This window comes from Colletes latitarsis, unplaced genomic scaffold, assembly GCF_051014445.1.
Source record: "Colletes latitarsis isolate SP2378_abdomen unplaced genomic scaffold, iyColLati1 scaffold0006, whole genome shotgun sequence".
NCBI classification, from domain to species: Eukaryota; Metazoa; Arthropoda; class Insecta; order Hymenoptera; family Colletidae; genus Colletes; species Colletes latitarsis.
Genome location: NW_027488366.1, coordinates 30470115 through 30480324, shown reverse-complemented (window position 1 = coordinate 30480324; position 10210 = coordinate 30470115).

The window sequence follows — 10210 nt, the reverse complement described above, 5'->3', positions numbered from 1 at the left end:
GAGGGCAAATCCCAGGCCTAACCTAGACCTAACTTGCGTTATCCTCTAAAATATTGATCGAAACCAGGTTTAATTGACTGTTTCAGTGTGGTACCACATTACTACGTCATACAATCCAGAAACAGCCCAGGATCTAGCCATCAAGTATCAGAAATATGCGAATGAATGTGCCTGATGAGAGCAAATCCCAGACCTAACCTAGACCTAACATGAATTATTCTCTAAAATATTGATCGAAACCAGGTTTAATTGACTGTTTCAGTGTTGTACTTCATTACTACGTGATGCAATCCAGAAAAAGCCCAGGATCTAGCCATCAAGTATGAGAAATATGCGAAAGAATGAGCCTGATGAGGGCAAATCCTAGACCTAACCCAGACCTAACATGCGTTATCCACTAAAATGTTTATCACGACCAGGTTTAACTGAATGTTTCAGTGTAGTATCACACTACTACGTGACCCAAACCAGAAAAAACCCAGGATCTGTTCAACAAGTATGTGAAAAACGCGAAAGTATGAGCATGATGAGGGCAAATCCCGGACCTATCCCAGACCTAACTTGCGTTATCCTCTAAAATATTGATCGAAACCAGGTTTAATTGAATGTTTCAGTGTGGTACCACATTACTACGTGATCCAAACCAGTAAAAACCCAGGATCCGTTCTACAAGTATGTGAAGAATGCGAAAGTATGAGTCTGATGAGTGAAAATCCCAGGCCTAACCTAGACCTAACATGCGTTATCCTGAAAAATATTGATCGAAACCTGGTTTAATCGACTGTTTCAGTGTGGTACCACATTACTATGTGATCCAAACCAGAAAATAACCCAGGATCTGTTCAACGAGTATGTGAAGTGTGCGAAAGTATAAACGGGGTCGCGGGCGGTTGCGAGTTGGGGCTCGCAGCCGCCACTAAACGCGGCCCCGGGACGGATAGCGGCGGGATGGAGTGGCCCCGTCCCGCCGCTATGAGGCAGTGTGTCTACTGGGGGGACCGATTGTCCCCCCGGGGGATGGGCGCGAAAGCGCGGGCACGGGGAGGATACCGGAAGAATGCTTCGAGCGATTCCCGGTATCCTCCCAAAACGTGCCGAAGGGTCACCGTGGGGTTTTTAGTGGGTAGGTCCCGCGCCTGTCGTTGTGCAGGCGCGGGGAATCCCCAAGGAGGTGGGAGGGAGTCTTTCGAAGATTTTCCCCACGACAAAGAAAAAAGAAAAAAAAAAAAAGTGTGCGAAAGTATGAGTCTGATGAGGACAAATCCCAGGCCTGACCTAGGCCTAACATGCGTTATCCTCTAAAATATTGAGCGAAACCAGGTTTAATGGACTGTTTCAGTGTGGTACCACACTACTATGGGATCCAAACCAGAAAAAACCCAGGATCTGTTCAACAAGTATGTGAAAAACGCGAAAGTATGAGCCTGATGAGGGCAAATCCCAGACCTATCCCAGACCTAACTTGCGTTGTCCTCTAAAATATTGATGGAAACCAGGTTTAATTGACTGTTTCAGTGTTGTACTTCATAACTACGTGATGCAATCCAGAAAAAGCCCAGGATCTAGCCATCAAGTATGAGAAATATGCGAAAGAATGAGCCTGATGAGAGCAAATCCCAGACGTAACCTAGACCTAACATGCGTTATCCTCTAAAATATTTATCAAGACCAGGTTTAATTGATTGTTTCAGTGTGGACCCACATTACTACCTGATCCAAACCAGAAAAAACCCAGGATCCGTTCAACAAGTATGTGAAGAATGCGAAAGTATGAGTCTGGTGAGTGAAAAAACCAGGCCTGACCTAGACCTAACATGCGTTATCCTCTAAAATATTGAGCGAAACCAGGTTTAATGGACTGTTTCAGTGTGGTACCACACTACTACGGGATCCAAACCAGAAAAAACCCAGGATCTGTTCAACAAGTACGTGAAAAACGCGACAGTATGAGCCTGATGAGGGCAAATCCCAGACCTATCCCAGACCTAACTTGCGTTGTCCTCTAAGATATTGACGGAAACCAGGTTTAATTGACTGTTTCAGTGTTGTACTTCATTACTACGTGATGCAATCCAGAAAAAGCTCAGGATCTAGCCATCAAGTATGAGAAATATGCGAAAGAATGAGCCTGATGAGAGCAAATCCCAGACCTAACCTAGACCTAACATGAATTATTCTCTAAAATATTGGTCGAAACCAGGTTTAATTGACTGTTTCAGTGTGGAACCACATTACTACGTGATCCAAACCAGAAAAAACCCAGGATCAGTTCAACAAGTATGTGAAGAATGCGAAAGTATGAGTCTGATGAGTGAAAACCCCAGGCCTAAACTAGACCTAACATGCGTTGTCCTCAAAAATATTGATCGAAACCTGGTTTAATCGACTGTTTCAGTGTGGTACCACATTACTATGTGATCCAAACCAGAAAATAACCCAGGATCTGTTCAACGAGTATGTGAAGTGTGCGAAAGTATGAGTCTGATGATGACAAATCCCAGACCTATCCCAGACCTAACATGCGTTATCCTCTAAAATATTTATCAAGACCAGGTTTAATTGATTGTTTCAGAGTGGACCCACATTACTACGTGATCCAAACCAGAAAAAACCCAGGATCCGTTCAACAAGTATGTGAAGAATGCGAAAGTATGAGTCTGATGAGTGAAAATCCCAGGCCTAACCTAGACCTAACATGCGTTATCCTCAAAAATAATGATCGAAACCTGGTTTAATCGACTGTTTCAGTGTGGTACCACATTACTATGTGATCCAAACCAGAAAATAACCCAGGATCTGTTCAACGAGTATGTGAAGTGTGCGAAAGTATGAGTCTTATGAGGGCAAATCCCAGACCTATCCCAGACCTAACATGCGTTATCCTCTAAAATATTTATCAAGACCAGGTTTAATTGATTGTCTCAGTGTGGACCCACATAACTACGTGATCCAAACCACAAAAAACCCAGGAACCGTTCAACAAGTATGTGAAGAATGCGAAAGTATGAGTCTGATGAGTGAAAAAACCAGGCCCGACCTAGACCTAACATGCGTTATCCTCTAAAATATTGAGCGAAACCAGGTTTAATGGACTGTTTCAGTGTGGTACCACACTACTACGGGATCCAAACCAGAAAATACCCAGGATCTGTTCAACAAGTATGTGAAAAACGCGACAGTATGAGCCTGATGAGGGCAAATCCCAGACCTATCCCAGACCTAACTTGCGTTGTCCTCTAAAATATTGACGGAAACCAGGTTTAATTGACTGTTTCAGTGTTGTACTTCATTACAACGTCATGCAATCCAGAAAAAGCTCAGGATCTAGCCATCAGGTATGAGAAATATGCGCAAGAATGAGCCTGATGAGAGCAAATCCCAGACCTATCCCAGACCTAACTTGCGTTATCCTCCAAAATATTGATCGAAACCATGTTTAATTGACTTTTTCAGCGTGGTACCACATTACTACGTGATACAATGCAGAAACAGCCCAGGATCTAGCCATGAAGTATGAGAAATATGCGAAAATATGAGCCTGATGAGGGCAAATACTAGACGTAACCCAGACCTAACATGCGTTATCCTCTAAAATATTTATCTTGACCAGGTTAGTTGAATGTTTCAGTGTGGTACCACATTACTACGTGATCCAAACCAGAAAAAACCCAGGATCCGTTCAACAAGTATGTAAAGAATGCGAATGTATGAGTCTGATCAGTGAAAATCTCAGGCCTTACCTAGACCTAACTTGCGTTGTCCTCTAAAATATTGATGGAAACCAGGTTTCATTGGCTGTTTCAGTGTGGTACTACGTTACTACGTGATGCAATCCAGAAAAAGCCCAGGATCTAGCCATCAAGTATGAGACATATGCGAAAGAATGAGCCTGATGAGAGCAAATCCCAGACCTAACCTAGACCTAACATGAATTATTCTCTAAAATATTGGTCGAAACCAGGTTTAATTGACTGTTTCAGTGTGGAACCACATTACTACGTGATCCAAACCAGAAAAAACCCAGGATCAGTTCAACAAGTATGTGAAGAATGCGAAAGTATGAGTCTGATGAGTGAAAATCCCAGGCCCGACCTAGACCTAACATGCGTTATCCTCTAAAATATTGAGCGAAACCAGGTTTAATGGACTGTTTCAGTGTGGTACCACACTACTACGGGATCCAAACCAGAAAAAACCCAGGATCTGTTCAACAAGTATGTGATAAGCGCGACAGTATGAGCCTGATGAGGGCAAATCCCAGACCTATCCCAGACCTAACTTGCGTTGTCCTCTAAGATATTGACGGAAACCAGGTTTCATTGACTGTTTCAGTGTTGTACTTCGTTACTACGTGATGCAAACCAGAAAAAGCTCAGGATCTAGCCATCAAGTATGAGAAATATGCGAAAGAATGAGCCTGATGAGAGGAAATCCCAGACCTAACCTAGACCTAACATGAATTATTCTCTAAGATATTGATCGACACCTGGTTTAATCGACTGTCCCAGAGTGGTACCACATTACTATGTGATCCAAACCAGAAAATATCCCAGGAGCTGTTCAACAAGTATGTGAAGAATGCGAAAGTATGAGTCTGATGAGTGAAAATCCCAGACCTAACCCAGACCTAACATGCGTTATCCTCTAAAATATTTATCCAGACCAGGTTTCATTGAATGTTTCAGTGTGGTACCACTTTACTATGTGATCCAAACCAGAAACAGCCCAGGATCTAGCCATGAGGTATGAGAAATATGCGAAAGTATGAGCCTGATGAGGGCAAATCCTAGACCTATCCCAGACCTAACTTGCGTTATCCTCTAAAATATTGATCGAAACCAGGTTTAATTGACTGTTTCAGTGTTGTACTTCATTACTACGTGATGCAATCCAGAAAAAGCCCAGGATCTAGCCATCAAGTATGAGAAATATGCGAAAGAATGAGCCTGATGAGAGCAAATCCCAGACCTAACCTAGACCTGACATGAATTATTCTCTAAAATATTGATCGAAACCAGGTTTAATTGACTGTTTCAGTGTTGTACTTCATTACTACGTGATGCAATCCAGAAAAAGCCCAGGATCTAGCCATCAAGTATGAGAAATATGCGAAAGAATGAGCCTGATGAGGGCAAATCCTAGACCTAACCCAGACCTAACATGCGTTATCCACTAAAATGTTTATCACGACCAGGTTTAACTGAATGTTTCAGTGTAGTATCACACTACTACGTGACCCAAACCAGAAAAAACCCAGGATCTGTTCAACAAGTATGTGAAAAACGCGAAAGTATGAGCATGATGAGGGCAAATCCCGGACCTATCCCAGACCTAACTTGCGTTATCCTCTAAAATATTGATCGAAACCAGGTTTAATTGAATGTTTCAGTGTGGTACCACATTACTACGTGATCCAAACCAGTAAAAACCCAGGATCCGTTCTACAAGTATGTGAAGAATGCGAAAGTATGAGTCTGATGAGTGAAAATCCCAGGCCTAACCTAGACCTAACATGCGTTATCCTGAAAAATATTGATCGAAACCTGGTTTAATCGACTGTTTCAGTGTGGTACCACATTACTATGTGATCCAAACCAGAAAATAACCCAGGATCTGTTCAACGAGTATGTGAAGTGTGCGAAAGTATAAACGGGGTCGCGGGCGGTTGCGAGTTGGGGCTCGCAGCCGCCACTAAACGCGGCCCCGGGACGGATAGCGGCGGGATGGAGTGGCCCCGTCCCGCCGCTATGAGGCAGTGTGTCTACTGGGGGGACCGATTGTCCCCCCGGGGGATGGGCGCGAAAGCGCGGGCACGGGGAGGATACCGGAAGAATGCTTCGAGCGATTCCCGGTATCCTCCCAAAGCGTGCCGAAGGGTCACCGTGGGGTTTTTAGTGGGTAGGTCCCGCGCCTGTCGTTGTGCAGGCGCGGGGAATCCCCAAGGAGGTGGGAGGGAGTCTTTCGAAGATTTTCCCCACGACAAAGAAAAAAGAAAAAAAAAAAAAGTGTGCGAAAGTATGAGTCTGATGAGGACAAATCCCAGGCCTGACCTAGGCCTAACATGCGTTATCCTCTAAAATATTGAGCGAAACCAGGTTTAATGGACTGTTTCAGTGTGGTACCACACTACTATGGGATCCAAACCAGAAAAAACCCAGGATCTGTTCAACAAGTATGTGAAAAACGCGAAAGTATGAGCCTGATGAGGGCAAATCCCAGACCTATCCCAGACCTAACTTGCGTTGTCCTCTAAAATATTGATGGAAACCAGGTTTAATTGACTGTTTCAGTGTTGTACTTCATAACTACGTGATGCAATCCAGAAAAAGCCCAGGATCTAGCCATCAAGTATGAGAAATATGCGAAAGAATGAGCCTGATGAGAGCAAATCCCAGACGTAACCTAGACCTAACATGCGTTATCCTCTAAAATATTTATCAAGACCAGGTTTAATTGATTGTTTCAGTGTGGACCCACATTACTACCTGATCCAAACCAGAAAAAACCCAGGATCCGTTCAACAAGTATGTGAAGAATGCGAAAGTATGAGTCTGGTGAGTGAAAAAACCAGGCCTGACCTAGACCTAACATGCGTTATCCTCTAAAATATTGAGCGAAACCAGGTTTAATGGACTGTTTCAGTGTGGTACCACACTACTACGGGATCCAAACCAGAAAAAACCCAGGATCTGTTCAACAAGTACGTGAAAAACGCGACAGTATGAGCCTGATGAGGGCAAATCCCAGACCTATCCCAGACCTAACTTGCGTTGTCCTCTAAGATATTGACGGAAACCAGGTTTAATTGACTGTTTCAGTGTTGTACTTCATTACTACGTGATGCAATCCAGAAAAAGCTCAGGATCTAGCCATCAAGTATGAGAAATATGCGAAAGAATGAGCCTGATGAGAGCAAATCCCAGACCTAACCTAGACCTAACATGAATTATTCTCTAAAATATTGGTCGAAACCAGGTTTAATTGACTGTTTCAGTGTGGAACCACATTACTACGTGATCCAAACCAGAAAAAACCCAGGATCAGTTCAACAAGTATGTGAAGAATGCGAAAGTATGAGTCTGATGAGTGAAAACCCCAGGCCTAAACTAGACCTAACATGCGTTGTCCTCAAAAATATTGATCGAAACCTGGTTTAATCGACTGTTTCAGTGTGGTACCACATTACTATGTGATCCAAACCAGAAAATAACCCAGGATCTGTTCAACGAGTATGTGAAGTGTGCGAAAGTATGAGTCTGATGATGACAAATCCCAGACCTATCCCAGACCTAACATGCGTTATCCTCTAAAATATTTATCAAGACCAGGTTTAATTGATTGTTTCAGAGTGGACCCACATTACTACGTGATCCAAACCAGAAAAAACCCAGGATCCGTTCAACAAGTATGTGAAGAATGCGAAAGTATGAGTCTGATGAGTGAAAATCCCAGGCCTAACCTAGACCTAACATGCGTTATCCTCAAAAATAATGATCGAAACCTGGTTTAATCGACTGTTTCAGTGTGGTACCACATTACTATGTGATCCAAACCAGAAAATAACCCAGGATCTGTTCAACGAGTATGTGAAGTGTGCGAAAGTATGAGTCTTATGAGGGCAAATCCCAGACCTATCCCAGACCTAACATGCGTTATCCTCTAAAATATTTATCAAGACCAGGTTTAATTGATTGTCTCAGTGTGGACCCACATAACTACGTGATCCAAACCACAAAAAACCCAGGAACCGTTCAACAAGTATGTGAAGAATGCGAAAGTATGAGTCTGATGAGTGAAAAAACCAGGCCCGACCTAGACCTAACATGCGTTATCCTCTAAAATATTGAGCGAAACCAGGTTTAATGGACTGTTTCAGTGTGGTACCACACTACTACGGGATCCAAACCAGAAAATACCCAGGATCTGTTCAACAAGTATGTGAAAAACGCGACAGTATGAGCCTGATGAGGGCAAATCCCAGACCTATCCCAGACCTAACTTGCGTTGTCCTCTAAAATATTGACGGAAACCAGGTTTAATTGACTGTTTCAGTGTTGTACTTCATTACAACGTCATGCAATCCAGAAAAAGCTCAGGATCTAGCCATCAGGTATGAGAAATATGCGCAAGAATGAGCCTGATGAGAGCAAATCCCAGACCTATCCCAGACCTAACTTGCGTTATCCTCCAAAATATTGATCGAAACCATGTTTAATTGACTGTTTCAGCGTGGTACCACATTACTACGTGATACAATGCAGAAACAGCCCAGGATCTAGCCATGAAGTATGAGAAATATGCGAAAATATGAGCCTGATGAGGGCAAATACTAGACGTAACCCAGACCTAACATGCGTTATCCTCTAAAATATTTATCTTGACCAGGTTAGTTGAATGTTTCAGTGTGGTACCACATTACTACGTGATCCAAACCAGAAAAAACCCAGAATCCGTTCAACAAGTATGTAAAGAATGCGAATGTATGAGTCTGATCAGTGAAAATCTCAGGCCTTACCTAGACCTAACTTGCGTTGTCCTCTAAAATATTGATGGAAACCAGGTTTCATTGGCTGTTTCAGTGTGGTACTACGTTACTACGTGATGCAATCCAGAAAAAGCCCAGGATCTAGCCATCAAGTATGAGACATATGCGAAAGAATGAGCCTGATGAGAGCAAATCCCAGACCTAACCTAGACCTAACTTGCGTTGTCCTCTAAGATATTGACGGAAACCAGGTTTAATTGACTGTTTCAGTGTTGTACTTCGTTACTACGTGATGCAAACCAGAAAAAGCTCAGGATCTAGCCATCAAGTATGAGAAATATGCGAAAGAATGAGCCTGATGAGAGCAAATCCCAGACCTAACCTAGACCTAACATGAATTATTCTCTAAAATATTGGTCGAAACCAGGTTTAATTGACTGTTTCAGTGTGGAACCACATTACTACGTGATCCAAACCAGAAAAAACCAAGGATCAGTTCATCAAGTATGTGAAGAATGCGAAAGTATGAGTCTGATGAGTGAAAAAACCAGGCCCGACCTAGACCTAACATGCGTTATCCTCTAAAATATTGAGCGAAACCAGGTTTAATGGACTGTTTCAGTGTGGTACCACACTACTACGGGATCCAAACCAGAAAAAACCCAGGATCTGTTCAACAAGTATGTGAAAAACGCGACAGTATGAGCCTGATGAGGGCAAATCCCAGACCTATCCCAGACCTAACTTGCGTTGTCCTCTAAAATATTGACGGAAACCAGATTTAATTGACTGTTTCAGTGTTGTACTTCATTACAACGTCATGCAATCCAGAAAAAGCTCAGGATCTAGCCATCAGGTATGAGAAATATGCGAAAGAATGAGCCTGATGAGAGCAAATCCCAGACCTATCCCAGACCTAACTTGCGTTATCCTCCAAAATATTGATCGAAACCAGGTTTAATTGACTGTTTCAGTGTTGTACTTCATTACTACGTGATGCAATCCATAAAAAGCCCAGGATCTAGCCATCAAGTATGAGAAATATGCGAAAGTATGAGCCTGATGAGGGCAAATCCTAGACCTAACCCAGACCTAACATGCGTTATCCTCTAAAATATTGATCCAAACCAGGTTTAATGTACTGTTTCAGTGTGGTACCACACTACTACGTGATCCACACCAGAAAAAACCCAGGATCTGTTCAACAAGTATGTGAAAAACGCGAAAGTATGAGCCTGATGAGGGCAAATCCCAGACCTATCCCAGACCTAACTTGCGTTGTCCTCTAAGATATTGATGGAAACCAGGTTTAATTGACTGTTTCAGTGTTGTACTTCATTACTACGTGATGCGATCCAGAAAAAGCCCAGGATCTAGCCACCAAGTATGAGAAATATGCGAAAGAATGAGCCTGATGAGAGCAAATCCCAGACCTAACCTAGACCTAACATGCGTTATCCTCTAAACTATTGATGGAAACCTGGTTTAATTGACTGTTTCAGTGTTGTACTTCATTACTACGTGATGCGAACCAGAAAAAGCCCAGGATCTAGCCATCAAGTATGAGAAATATGCGAAAGAATGAGCCTGATGAGAGCAAATCCCAGACCTAACCCAGACCTAACATGCGTTAGCCTCAAAAATATTGATCGAAAGCAGGTTTAATCGACTGTTTCAGTGTGGTACCACATTACTATGTGATCCAAACCAGAAAATAACCCAGGA